We start from the raw sequence: 15,899 nt of genomic DNA, 5'->3' as shown, positions 1-15,899 counted from the left end.
GATTTTATCAATTTTTTCAGACTGCATAGTTCCCGAACTTGAAGCTTTACTGACATTTATTGTTATCGATAAATTAAGTATGGCTACTTCTCGATCTGATTCACAGTCCAAAACGAAGAATCCACACTTTTCACATCAGCAGATCCTGGTTCTTGTCGATATGGTTCTAGACTCCTATGACTATTTATTTGGTTGTCGTGCGAAGCAAACTTCGAGTATCCGTAAAAAAAGTATATGGACCCGGATAAGCGATGCTGTCAGTACTCAGAGACCTGGGAAAAAGGACGTTGACCAAATAAAAAAATGGTACAATGACATAAAAAGATTTGCCAAAGCCAAATTGGCAAAAGAAAAAAATTCTACTCGTGCTACAGGAGGTGGAACAGCTTATGTCGCTGATCTTAATGATTACGAGCAGAGACTGGTGCAGCGTCTAGGCCCAGAAGTAATCGTCGGGATCACAGATGATTGTGATAGCGACCTAAGAGGTAAAACATTAATCTAATTATTAGTTTTTAAATTGAATGATGATCATATTGTAATTATCCAGTAGAGTCGGTTTATCAAAATATTTATTATTTAAAGATATTTTGGCAAATCAATTTTTATTGGCGACAATTTTGATTATGTGAAATCTAGGCCTATTACAGCTAGATTTTTGTATAGCTTACCAAATAACTTATGTTATGTAATCGTCGGGATCACAGATAATTGTGATAGCGACCTAAGAGGTAAAACATAAATCTAATTAGTATTATTTAAATTGAATCATGATCATATTGTAATTATCCAGTAGAGTCGGTTTATCAAAATATGAATTATTTAAAGATATTTTGGAAAATCAAATTTTATTGGCGACAATTTTGATTATGCAAAATCTAGGCCTATTACTGCTAGATTTTTGTATAGCTTACCAAATAACTTATGTTATGTAATTGTCGGGATAACAGATGATTGTGATAGCGACCTAAGAGGTAAAACATTAATCTAATTAGTATTATTTAAATTGAATGATGATCATATTGTAATTATCCAGTAGAGTCGGTTTATCAAAATATTTATTATTTAAAGATATTTTGGCAAATCAATTTTTATTGGCGACAATTTTGATTATGCAAAATCTAGGCCTATTACTGCTTTATTTTTGTATAGCTTTAAAAATAACAATTGTTATCTAATTTACTTCATTCTCTTGATATCCTTTGCTGTAAAGCATATCTAGAAATGCTTACTAGCTACTTGAACATAGATGCCTCTAATGGAAGTATATTTGAATGTATTTTAAAATCTTATTTTCTTTCTGACTCATGAACAAATATTTTGTGTTTTAATGTCCCTATTCATCAAATCAAAAGCAGCTCCAAACAATGGTATTGCTATATGAGCTCTGTATTAAATTAATGTTTGCAGATACAGTGCTAGATTTTTGTAGCCTAATTTTGGTTTTAATAATATATTATATAAAATTTTAATAAAATGCATATACACCTGCATAGTATAAACCTACAAATGCAGAAACACAAACGCTACAGTATACATTAGACACGCATGTACACACACAACATATACACTTATACATGCAGATACACACACACTACATATCATACACTTACACATGCAGATACACACTCACAACAGTAGTGTATACTTAATTCATGCATATACACACACACTATACATGCAGATGTTCTCAATAAATGAAGATACACAGTTATACATGCAGATACTCACAATTATTATCTTAAAATTATACATGTAGAAACACTGACTACATAGCATACACTTATAAATGCATATACACACCCACTTTTGTGGGGGTCGTACATAGATAACAATATTATCAAGATATTGGTTTTACAGTGGATTAATGAGTGTTTATCTACAATGCTAGTATTAAATAAATAGTCTAGACTTAACATGATATTGGTGTGAAAGTGGATTATTCAGTGTTTAAATGCTATTATTTAAAAAATACTAAGGACTTGGCTTTACATAAAAGAATAGTCCTGAAGTTATGTAATCTTTCAAAGAACAAAAGAATTCTAGTGAATAGAATTCTGTCTTTTAACTTGTCATTTCATTAGCACATGAAGAAATCCCTCTTTCTTTAACAATGAATCCTAAGAAGTGAATAAATTCAATTATGTATCAACAAGCTGTTATAAGTAGTCTTTGAACTTGTCATTTAATTAGCAAATGAGCAGACGACTCTTTCGTTTACAGTTAATTGTTAACAAGGTAATAAATTCAATGACGTGTCAACAAGCTTTTAAAAATGTTTTCAATACAAACATCCTTGAGTGTCTCTAAAATGTTTTTATCAAAATATGCTTGAGTAACATCTATCGAAGTGGGTCAGATGATTGTGAATTCAATCACTGAAGAAAGATTTTACTTTTATTTTTTTAAAGTACGTATGCATACAGCAACTATCTTATCTCAATTTGTTACTCTTCTCACTATTGATGTCCTGCTAGACCTTTTATGCATTTTTAAAAATCTTTTTATCATATAATGGGTTTTTTTAAAAAAAAAAAAAAAGTAACTGCTGAGATTCGAACTCAGGATCTCCTGTATACTAGACAAGTACTTTAACCAACTAAGTCACAGCGCCTCGTAGCACTACTTGTTTTTTTTTATCTCAGAGGCTGACATGGCCTGAAATATTAAGAAAAAAAACACATTCTATGCCATTTACATTTTAACATCCAATAAAAAACTTAAATTATCATGTAATTTATCACACATTTTAATTATCCTTAATTGTATTTGATAGACATTTATACTTTTTTTTTATATATATTAAATATGACAGATTAAGGGAAGGCACTGCTGAGATTCAAACTCAGGATCTCCTGTTTACAAGAAAGGCGCTTTAACCAACTAAGCCACAGCGCCTGACATTCGATGACATTCGATGACATTCGATGACATTCGATGACATACGATGATATTCGATGACATTCGATGACATTCGATGACATTCGATGACATCCGATGACATCCGATGACATCCGATGACATCCGGATGGTTTTTGTAGGAGTTGTTTTAGACATCTAAATAATAATGCATTGGAGGTTTTTTGTGTGTTCTGGGCTTTGGTACGTTTGTCGAGTTTTACAAATGAACAATATATGAGACTTTTTGTATTTTTTATAAAATTAGCATGTGCTATTTTCTTTAATAAAGATTTGTAGGTTAGTGGATCTATATTTTACAAATAAATGATACATCAGATGGATTGAATTTTCTGTAAAATGTGCAGGTAATATTTTTTTTGCTAAAAGAGATTTGATCATTAGTGGCTTCACTTCGGCTTTGGGCCATGCTTTTTGTGTTCAGCCTCATCTAAAGTTTTTATTTCTAGACACTATTGATCAGTAGAAATGTATTTTTATATTATAATTTCTGAGAAAAAGTGAGCACCTTTTTTTTCTTCTACTTTCAGAAGTAAAATTCTGGGAGGGTTAGGGTGAAATCTTATACATTTAAAGAAAAAACAATAGGGAAAATGCTGTCAACTGGATTCAAATAGGCTTTTTAAGAAGATTTGATGTTGTTTACTGCATACATTAAAATATTAAATTCAAATTTTACTCTGCGTAAATTATGATGTTTATACATTAAAATCTCAAACTTTAAAAAATCTTCCTATTCCATTGAGTACTCATGTCAATAATGATTCAACTTTTATCAAAATATGCTTGAGTAACATCAATCGAAGTGGGTCAGATGATTGTGAAATTTGTAGACCTCTACCATTGACTTAAAAAGCTGTAAACAAACAAAAATATAATCTTAGTTTCAAATCATTTCATCTATGTTTTGAAAGTTTATCTAATATATGAAGAAGAAACGTTTGGGAATCTTCCAATTATTATTATTCTTTTATATTTGCCCAGAATATTGATAAAAGACATGATTCGGGATTACTATCGAACTAGGAAGAATAAGTTGAACTATCTACATGTAAAATTTAAAGGTAAATCTTTAAAGTTGTAGAAATGTGTTTTAATTACAATATACTAACCATTATCCTTTTACTAATGTTATGATATGCATTTAATCACTGAAGAAGGATTTTACTTTTATTTTTTTAAAGAACGTATGCATACAGCAACTATCTTATCCCAATTTGTTATTCTTATCAATATTGATGTCCTGCTAGACCTTTTATGCATTTTTAAAAATCTTTTTATCATATAATGCTTTTTAAAAAAATAAGGTACTGCTGAGATTCGAACTCAGGATCTCCTGTTTACTAGAGAGGGACTTTAACCAACTAAGCCACAGCGCCTGACATTCGATGACATTCGATGACATTCGATGACATTCGATGACATTCAATGACATTCAATGACATTCAATGACATCTGATTACATCCGGATGGTTTTTGTAGGAGTTGTTTTAGACATCTAAATAATAATGCATTGGAGGTTTTTTGTGTGTTCTGGGCTTTGGTACGTTTGTCGAATTTTACAAATGAACAATATATGAGATTTTTTGTATTTTTTATAAAATTAGCATGTGATATTTTCTTTAATAAAGATTTGTAGGTTAGTGGATTTGCTTTAAACTATATTTTACAAATAAATGATAAATCAGATGGATTGAATTTTCTGTAAAATTTGCAGGTAATATTTTTTTTCTAAAAGAGATTTGATCGTTAGTGGCTTCACTTCGCTTTGGGCCATGCTTTTTGTGTTCAGCCTCATCTAAAAGTTTTTATTTCTAGACACTATTGATCAGTAGAAATGTATTTTTATATTATAATTTCTGAGAAAAAGTGAGCAGCTTTTTTTTCTTCTACTTTCAGAAGTAAAATTCTGGGAGGCTTAGGGTGAAATCTTACATTTAAAGAAAAAAGCAATAGGGAAAATGCTGTCAACTGAATTCAAATAGGCTTTTTAAGAAGATTTGATGTTGTTTACTGCATACATTAAAATATTAAATTCAAATTTTACTCTGCGCAATTCATGATGTTTATACATTAAAATCTCAAACTTTAAAAAATCTTCCTATTCCAGTGAGTACTCATCACTATATGATAATGATTCAACTTTTATCAAAATATGCTTGAGTAACATCTATCGAAGTGGGTCAGATGATTGTGAAATTTGTAGACCTCTACCATTGACTTTAAAAGCTGTAAACAAAAAACATATATAATCTTAGGGCTCCATGTACTAAAGCGTCAATTTTCTCACCGACAACGTGTCTGCTCGACTCGCTTGAACTCGCAGCTAGCGAGATGTTGCCTGCCCGCCATATGTACTAAAAACTATCTAAAAAAATCGCGTGTCTAATCTGTATCGAGCATTGGCGAATGATTCATGCATATGACACCTCGCTATTTGTGAATGTACTATTATTCGCTTACAACTTGTCAGTCATGTTTGTCCCACGTGACTGTAAGGTGTCAGAAACGTCAGATTTGTCGCGGGAACATATTGCAGCACTATATCAAGGAGATTTTATCAATTTTTTCAGACTGCATAGTTCCCGAACTTGAAGCTTTACTGACATTTATTGTTATCGATAAATTAAGTATGGCTACTTCTCGATCTGATTCACAGTCCAAAACGAAGAATCCACACTTTTCACATCAGCAGATCCTGGTTCTTGTCGATATGGTTCTAGACTCGTATGACTATTTATTTGGTTGTCATGCGAAGCAAACTTCGAGTATCCATAAAAAAAGTATATGGACCCGGATAAGCGATGCTGTCAGTACTCAGAGACCTGGGAAAAAGGACGTTGACCAAATAAAAAAACGGTACAATGACATAAAAAGATTTGCCAAAGCCAAATTGGCAAAAGAAAAAAATTCTACTCGTGCTACAGGAGGTGGAACAGCTTATGTCACTGATCTTAATGATTACGAGCAGAGACTGGTGCAGCGTCTAGGCCCAGAAGTAATCGTCGGGATCACAGATGATTGTGATAGCGACCTAAGAGGTAAAACATTAATCTAATTATTAGTTTTTAAATTGAATGATGATCATATTGTAATTATCCAGTAGAGTCGGTTTATCAAAATATTTATTATTTAAAGATATTTTGGCAAATCAATTTTTATTGGCGACAATTTTGATTATGTGAAATCTAGGCCTATTACTGCTAGATTTTTGTATAGCTTACCAAATAACTTATGTTATGTAATCGTCGGGATCAGAGATAATTGTGATAGCGACCTAAGAGGTAAAACATAAATCTAATTAGTATTATTTAAATTGAATGATGATCATATTGTAATTATCCAGTAGAGTCGGTTTATCAAAATATGAATTATTTAAAGATATTTTGGCAAATCAAATTTTATTGGCGACAATTTTGATTATGCAAAATCTAGGCCTATTACTGCTAGATTTTTGTATAGCTTACCAAATAACTTATGTTATGTAATTGTCGGGATCACAGATGATTGTGATAGCGACCTAAGAGGTAAAACATTAATCTAATTAGTATTATTTAAATTGAATGATGATCATATTGTAATTATCCAGTAGAGTCGGTTTATCAAAATATTTATTATTTAAAGATATTTTGGCAAATCAATTTTTATTGGCGACAATTTTGATTATGCAAAATCTAGGCCTATTACTGCTTTATTTTTGTATAGCTTTAAAAATAACAATTGTTATCTAATTTACTTCATTCTCTTGATATCCTTTGCTGTAAAGCATATCTAGAAATGCTTACTAGCTACTTGAACATAGATGCCTCTAATGGAAGTATATTTGAATGTATTTTAAAATCTTATTTTCTTTCTGACTCATGAACAAATATTTTGTGTTTTAATGTCCCTATTCATCAAATCAAAAGCAGCTCCAAACAATGGTATTGCTATGTGAGCTCTGTATTAAATTAATGTTTGCAGATACAGTGCTAGATTTTTGTAGCCTAATTTTGGTTTTAATAATATATTATATAAAATTTTAATAAAATGCATATACACCTGCATAGTATAAACCTACAAATGCAGAAACACAAACGCTACAGTATACATAAGACACGCATGTACACACACACAACATATACACTTATACATGCAGATACACACACACTACATATCATACACTTACACATGCAGATACACACTCACAACAGTAGTGTATACTTAATTCATGCATATACACACACACTATACATGCAGATGTTCTCAATAAATGAAGATACACAGTTATACATGCAGATACTCACAATTATTATCTTAAAATTATACATGTAGAAACACTGACTACATAGCATACACTTATAAATGCATATACACACCCACTTTTTGTGGGGGTCTTACATAGATAACAATATTATCAAGATATTGGTTTTACAGTGGATTAATGAGTGTTTATCTACAATGCTAGTATTAAATAAATAGTCTAGACTTAACATGATATTGGTGTGAAAGTAGATTATTCAGTGTTTAAATGCTATTATTTAAAATATACTGAGGACTTGGCTTTACATAAAAGAATAGTCCTGAAGTTATGTAATCTTTCAAAGAACAAAAGAATTCTAGTGAATAGAATTCTGTCTTTTAATTTGTCATTTCATTAGCACATGAAGAAATCCCTCTTTCTTTAACAATGAATCCTAAGAAGTGAATAAATTCAATTATGTATCAACAAGCTGTTATAAGTAGTCTTTGAACTTGTCATTTAATTAGCAAATGAGCAGACGACTCTTTCGTTTACAGTTAATTGTTAACAAGGTAATAAATTCAATGACGTGTCAACAAGCTTTTAAAAATGTTTTCAATACAAACAACCTTGAGTGTCTCTAAAATGTTTTAATGTCCTTAAATAAAATTAGGATTAAGGTTTGTTTAATATTAAACATTGGTTACTATAAAGATATTAACTTTTTTTTATTATTAAATTAAAATTATTCAACATGGATACTTTTGTGTGTGCTACACTGTCCCTTTCAATAACCACTATTAATATTTAAAATTTTATTTGTTTATTAATCTTGTATTTATATAAAAATGATTAACATTTAATTTTATTTATCATTTATCTGTTAACAGCTCGACCACAATCGGTGACAGCTAGGGGTGGTGATGATCATGCTTCAGCCATTCCGTCAACCTCCTCTGGGACGTCGATGACAAGTGGTGGTGTCCTTACTGGACAATTGATACGCAGCACATCATCTACTAGCCATACCTTGTTATCAGTTGATATACTTCCAGATATCAGGACCAGCACCCCTGAAACAAGTGTTGGTAGAGGTACAATTAAAAAATAAACAAATATTCTAATAGTTCTTAATTTCTTAAATACACATATTTTTCAAACTATAACTATAGATACATTACTATTTTTTATATCTATTCAAAACCACGCCATTTAAATTTTTGGTGTGTAATACATTAATTATCAATTGTGCATATTTTGTTGTGATGAAAAATATTCCACCATTTTTTTCATTCTCCACTGGTCATACTGGTCAAAGCAAACCTAATAAGGTTTATATCCAAAAATCTAATTCCTTGAAGGCCATTTTTTTTTTAAATATTTTTTTTTAAAAGCGTGGTAGAGCTAGCTCACGTAGGCCATATAGATAACATTGATATAACAGACGTCTTTTTTTATTTTTATTATAAAATAAATAAATTATATGTTAATATATTTTTATTTTATTTGTAATCACAGCTGACCTTGGACATCTTTTTCGGACCATGACGGGAAGTTCTCCACGGTTGTTTGATGGTGAGTATCTCTACTATTAATACATAACAATGATTTTTTTTCCTTTTTTTTATAGCCATCTATATCGACAATGAAACATATTCAAATATATTTTAATTTTTTTATAGATATAGATTTATATTTATATAAATAAACTTAAAATATATATATTTCTCTCTATATATATATATATTCTATATATATATATCTATCTATATATATATAGAGACATTTAAAATTTTAGATTAAAAAAAGGCAGCACTCACTCGTCATTTGTAATTACAATTTAGCGTTTAATAATACAAAAGCTTCAAATATTGTTAAAAAAAATTTCCTGAAAGATTTTTTAATTTTGTCTTATAAAAAGCTAAATTTTACTTACAAATGACCAGCGAGTGCTGCTTTTTTTCCATAGTATATACTGTTTTTACATTGCACCCTGTCAGCTGCTACTAAATATATGGTGTGCATTCCTACACAGGACTTTTCATTTTATATATATATATTATATATATATATATATATATATATATATATATATATACATATACATACAATTTGCACTCTGGATAATATGTTGCTAAAATGTCTTGGGTGCTGATCAAGTATAAGTATAAACACCAAACTGAGTAGCAGTACAAAGGATTTATATCAAGTGCTTATTATTCGACATTTGTGTGTCACAAACTACCCATCCACAGACCACTGACTTACAAAGATGCACGTGTAAGCCTGAGGACGGGTTGTTTATGACCAAAAAACGTTAACTAATAAACTTAAAAATTGTAACCAACATATTAGAGTGCTATTCTGTTAGATGTGTGTATATATATATATATATATATATATATATATATATATATATATATAAAAATATATATATATATATATGTATTTTTGGTTATTTTTTTTAATAATATATATATATGTATATATATACAGTATATTTATATATATAAATATCTTAATATATTCTTATATATTTATTTCTTCATTTGTAATTTTCACAGATACAGAAGAATCATCGAGGGAGGTAATTTTAAACATGGTTGCTGTAGAACCAGAAATACCAGAGGAGGAGGAACTTCAATCCAGGGATCCTGGAAGTGAGACCCCAGAATATTTGGATGAAATCATGGATGCACAACCAATGGAAATCCATCAACCTTTCCCTGATGAATCCGAAGTTCAAGAACCAAGACTTCAAAGAAATGTACAGCCAGCACAACCACAATCTCATGAAAGACCTGGCAACTCTGAAATTGAACAACAAGTTGATGATGTCTGTCTCAATTAAATGATCTCTCTTGCTAGACAATATAGGGTGGATCATAGAGAGTTACAAAATATTATAATCGCACACCTGGACCGAAGTGCATCATTAGCAGAAAGACAATTGCAATTAGACAGAGAGAGGTTTGATTGGCAGAGGCGAATGGACGAGGAGCACAACGAACAGATAAATCGTTCATTACGCCTCGCAGAACAAACAATGAATGCTCTCCTGTCCATTATTCGTGAAAGACAGGGTCCTTCGGACCCCAATAAGCCAGGACATGAGTGATAGACTTCATTTTTTTTTATTTATACAGCTAGTTCACACTGTTTTTGACTTTGCACTTTTTAATTTATTTTATATTTTTGTTCAATATAACTTTGTATTTTTGAGTTCCACTAATATTTTTTTTAAAAAATTAACATTTATTTTCCAATTTTTTTTAATAAAATTTGAAAAAAACAAGGAATCCAATTTTTTTTTACTGTGAAAATAATTTTTTATTTTTTACAATAAATTTTTTTTTATTAAATGGTACACAAAATTTAGATTTTTCAAAAATAAAATCCACATCACTTATTTTTTGGATGTTTCATAAAGTAACATTTTTTTGTAACATATACAAAGTACTTTAAAAATTTATTTTAAAAAAAAACTTCTAAATGCCATATTTTTTGTACAAAAAATCAACTTGCTCCATCAAAATTCCCATTGTTGACCTTATTTTTGCCAATTTAATTTTGAAGTAATCATCCATAAAAGTTTGTGTGCTTTCATCTATTTTTTCTTCAAAAACTTCAATACCTTAAAATAAATAAAAATAGATTAAATTTACATATTAATCACATAACAAAATATAAATAATATATAGATATCTGTATATACCTTCATTTTCTTTTGGAGGTATGATATCCATATAATTTTCTGTCTGCACAATTTTTTCCTCTAATATGTAAACATCGCTTGAACCAGAGGCTATAGTAATATAAATAAATATAATTTTTAAGTTATAATTTATTAATTTGAAATATTTTCGATTTTTGACAAAGGTAAATAAATAATATACCTTTGTCTATCAGATTTTTTGTAGGAGGAACCATATTTTGTCCCATCATATTACTTTTTGGTGATCCCATGCCATCCAATTCTATTTCCACTTGTACCGCTTTGTCCAAAAATTGACCTTTTTATAAATTTAGAAAAATTGAATATTAATATCACATTATTTTTTCGATATTTCACTTTCCTAAAAAACAAACACAAAAAAACATATCTAATACCTCTTCCAAGATTAGTATCATCATCGTTTGGGCATGGGTCATCTACCTCAAGATCAAAGTAATAATTTTGTTGTTGTTCAAAGGATGGATTCTCTTCATAAGAACATCCCGGGATATCTACATGTGCATTAGATTATTAAACAGAACAGATTTAATTAATTTAAACTGATTGTGATGCAATTATTTAATTATTACTTATTTTATTGTCAATTTCTAAAACCTTGTTAACCCTGTTCTATCGTTATGTACCTTTTTGAGTGTTGACAGACAATTTTTTCACTGCTCTGTTATTGTCATTGGTATGTCCATAAGTGTCAAAGGAAGGGGTGGTGAAGTGATCCCACTATTTGGAGTTTCAATCCTTATTTCTCGTAAATAACGTGGAATTTTTTGGGACTTCGATTTTTTCATATCTGTTTGTAAAAATTGACTTTCATTTTATAGTTTTACTGACTAATACATGTTAATTTTCATTTCATATATGCAAGTTGAAGGTATACTAAACACAAATATTTCATTTCATGATTAATAATAATAAAAATGTATGATTAAATTGCTTATCGAATGCTATTATCAATGTAAAGTTTGATATTGTGATATCTTGATGTAACTATAATTAATTTAAAGCTTAGTAGACAGTCCATTCTTGGTTAATCAACAAGTATATAGCTTACTTATTGGTGGATACATTTAGAAAAACAATAAGCTACTATAAACAAGGTGCTAAAAATTAAATATACAGCCTATTAAAGCTAAAGGAACACTGAACAGAATTTTTGTCTTTCAATGTTCAGATAGAACATTAAATTTTAAACATCTTTCTAATTAACTCCTATTATCATTTTATATTAATGCTCTTGATATCTTTATTTGAAAAAAAAACTCATAAATCTATTTGTTTTAATTCAGTCCTCTGTACAACTGTTTTTCATTGGTGGATGCATTTATCCACCAATCATCAAGGACAACCCATTTTGTAATACAAAATTGTTTCTACATCTAAAATTGCATAATTGTTTTTCAAAAAAGATAACAAGAGAATGAATAAAATCTGCTAATAGTAACAAATTAAAAAGCTTATTAAAATGTAAAGTTCGATCTGAATACTGAAAGACAAATGTTGTGTTCCTTGTTCCTACTATTATTGAAATTAAATCAAGGGAGAAAGGTAAAAGATGGCGCAGTTATTACGTTTACTATCAATAACGCTTAAAATTTAAACTTACTATCAATAACGCTAAACAGTTATACTTACAGTTTTTTATTAGACGTTTAATTGAATTATAATAGTTAGTCTCCCTACGCCTCAAATCACTGTACTTTCTTAGGCATTGACGTCTTGTCCTTTTTATCTTTGAAACTCTATACATCCTTCTTATCATTTCATATATAATATGATCACGACTGTCCTGCTTTACCAATCTAACTCCTCCCATACGATGAGGAAAATAGCGTTCCATAGCATATACCAGGATGACTATTTCTCCAGCAGTGAAAGGCTCCGGTAGCGACATTTTAGTATCTGACGTCACAACTATACTTGTCAATCAAATTGACGCATGACTATTTTTACAATGTAGCATTATTTTTGGTTGATTCTTTTTTTTTTAATACATTGAAAATGAAGAATATTGTTTATCCGACTAATCGTTACTAACAACAATTATATTTAATTTTGGGTGGAACGATAAATTTTGTATGATGAATGAGCACATGTAAATACTTATCGTCATGGATAATTGGTTTTTTAACACATCACTATATCATAGGTTGTTGACCACAGCTAACACTACTAATATATATATTCTCAAAGATTGTAATTCATTTATATTTCATCCCATTACTATGTAACAAAATCACTAGTTAAATGTAGAATAGTATGTCTAATATGTAACCTTTCTAAAGATAAATGTTGTACTTTTTTTGTTATGTAAATCTATTAGTTTTATTAGGATAAAAATAGTTATAATTCTTATTATTGTTGCTTTTTGTTCTTTAAATAAATAGTTAATATATTATTTTTAAGAAAAGAAACTTCTGTTTCATGTATTTTTTGGGTGTGATCAATGCAAATAATGTTTGCTTATAAAAAGGGCTAAAAAGAAATAACAAGATGATGATGTTTCACAAAAATTTTATTTGAACAAAAAATAACACATAACTGCCAGACACAGTTGTGGCCATGCCACGTCTATTTGTGATTTCTCTGCAAATTTCTGCAAATTTCTTCGGGAAAATCATTAAAAGGCATGGCAATATCGTCAACAATGGGGCATCCTCTTTTTGTGGCAATATTATGCAAAACACAGCAAACTAATATGATTCTTGCTACTTTTTCAGTAGAATACTGCATTGCACCGCCAGATCTGTCCAGACATCGGAACCTCATTTTCAACAATCCATAAGTCCTTTCAATGACACCCCTTGTGCTCTTGTGTGCTTCATTAAAACGAATATGTTTCCTGAGTTGGGGGTTATTATAGGGTGTCAGAAGCCATTCATAACAAGGGTAACCGGCATCCCCTGTAATAAAAAAAAATATTATTAAAGTAAGTCAATTTTCAATTTTCGTTCAAAGAAAAAACATTTTTTATTACTTATCGAGGCTAGCGTCAAATTAGTATAAATTTATAGTAACAACTTTACAATTTACTTGTATTATGTATTTTTAAGAATTATTTATATATCCTTTTTTTGAAGAAATAGCAATGCACATGTGTGAGACAATCACACAGGCCTCTAGGTGCAGCAACCAATCGGCAGCTAATGAGCATATATCTAGATATGCTTTTCAGCAAATGATATCAAAAGAATAAAGCTAATTCGATCATAGAAGTAAATTAGAAAGTTGTTTAAAATGACATGCTCTTTCTAAATCATGAAAAAAAGGGTTTATAGTTCCTTTTAAGCTTACCTAATAACCATCCATCTGGCATCTCTCCATTCTCGAATTTTTGATACAGTCCGGTCTGCCGAAGGATATAAGCATCATGGCAGGAGCCAGGGTAATTTGATCTCACACTTATTATTCTCATTTTCGGGTCACACACCATCTGTACATTCAAGGAATGGCATGACTTTCTGTTGCGGTAAATCTCCTCCCGTAAACGTGGCGGTCGAACTGCAATATGGGTACAGTCTATTGCCCCAAGAACATTTGGCATTCTAGCCACACTGTAGAATTGCGACTTTATTGATTGCCACTCTTCTGTGGTAGATGGTAGACAAACATATTCGGGGAATATATGCATGAGTGCATCGATAACTTTGGATAGATGACGAAAAAAGGCAGACTGACTGAAACCAATGATGACGCTGGACACTGCCTGAAATGATCCGGTGGCAAAAAAGTGCAAAGCAGCAAGAAACTTGAGGATTCCGGGAATGGCCCTTGAACGAGCCGTCACAGGGTCTAGAAAATGTGCTATTTGAGCATATAAAGTCAATATTGAATGTCGATCCAGACGGAACCTTTGAATAACCTCTTTATCGGAAAGGGCATCTAAAGGAACCCGAGGAAGGAATACCCGCTGTACTCGTAATCTCCTTCTTCTAACCGGATTTGGGGCATCAGGTTGACGAATTTGCCTTCTACCCCTGATTTGCATCAGACGAATAATATAAAGTTGAAGAAGTATCTCCATGGCTAGCAGGATCAAAAGTGAGTAACGATTCAATTGTGCCCCTCTTTTAAATCAGTTGTAGGCATTTATCTTATAGACCCTATTGTTTATTATGGTGCTCGCCACTTATTAGCTGGCGAGGGATTTTTCACGAGGTAGGTGCGGAGAAATTTTAATTCACAAGCGTATAAATAGATAGTTTAGTAATTACTGTTTTGTGCGAGATTTATGTCGAGCGAGTATTTTCGAGCTACAAAAAAGACTGGAATTCAAGAGTTGCGGACAAGTTCGCTCGACATATGTTAACGTAAGGTTTTCAATGGATTTGTGGCATAGTACATACGGTTATTGATCCGCACGCAGAAATTTAGACGCAAATAGTCATGAAGACCTCGCAGACAGCTTAGTACATGGAGCCCTTAGTTTCAAATCATTTCATCTATGTTTTGAAAGGTTATCTAATATATGAAAAAGAAACGTATGGGAATCTTCCAATTATTATTATTCTTTTATATTTGCCCAGAATATTGATAAAAGACATGATTCAGGATTACTATCGAACTAGGAAGAATAAGTTGAACTATCTACCTGTAAAATTTCAAAGGTAAGTCTTTAAAGTTGTAGGAAAGTGTTGTAATTACAATATACTAACCATTATCCTTTTACTAATGTTATGATATTCATTTAATCACTGAAGAAGGATTTTACTTTTATTTTTTTAAAGTACGTATGCATACCCAATTTGTTACTCTTATCAATATTGATGTCCTGCTAGACCTTTTATGCATTTTTAAAAATCTTTTTATCATATAATGCTTTTTTTTAAAAAAGGCACTGCTGAGATTCGAACTCAGGATCTCCTGTTTACTAGACAGGCGCTTTAACCAACTAAGCCACAGCGCCTTGTAGTACTTGGTGTTTTTTTTGGTCTCAGAGGACAACATGGCATGAAATATTAAGAAAAAAACACATTCTATGTCATTTACATTTTAACATCCAATAAACAACTTATATTATCATGTAAT

The 15,899-nt window shown here is 30.5% G+C and overlaps 1 non-coding gene across 1 annotated transcript; it reads right to left on the bottom strand.

The window, feature by feature from the left end:
* Positions 1-15,703: 15,703 nt before the first annotated feature.
* On the bottom strand, positions 15,704-15,777 carry TRNAT-AGU (transfer RNA threonine (anticodon AGU)). The gene has a single exon. It is a non-coding gene; the product is annotated as a tRNA-Thr (tRNA).
* Positions 15,778-15,899: the final 122 nt, after the last annotated feature.

This window comes from Bombina bombina, chromosome 4, assembly GCF_027579735.1.
Source record: "Bombina bombina isolate aBomBom1 chromosome 4, aBomBom1.pri, whole genome shotgun sequence".
NCBI classification, from domain to species: domain Eukaryota; kingdom Metazoa; phylum Chordata; class Amphibia; order Anura; family Bombinatoridae; genus Bombina; species Bombina bombina.
Note: the sequence above shows the minus strand (reverse complement) of the source record. Positions and strands in the feature narration are given on the sequence as shown.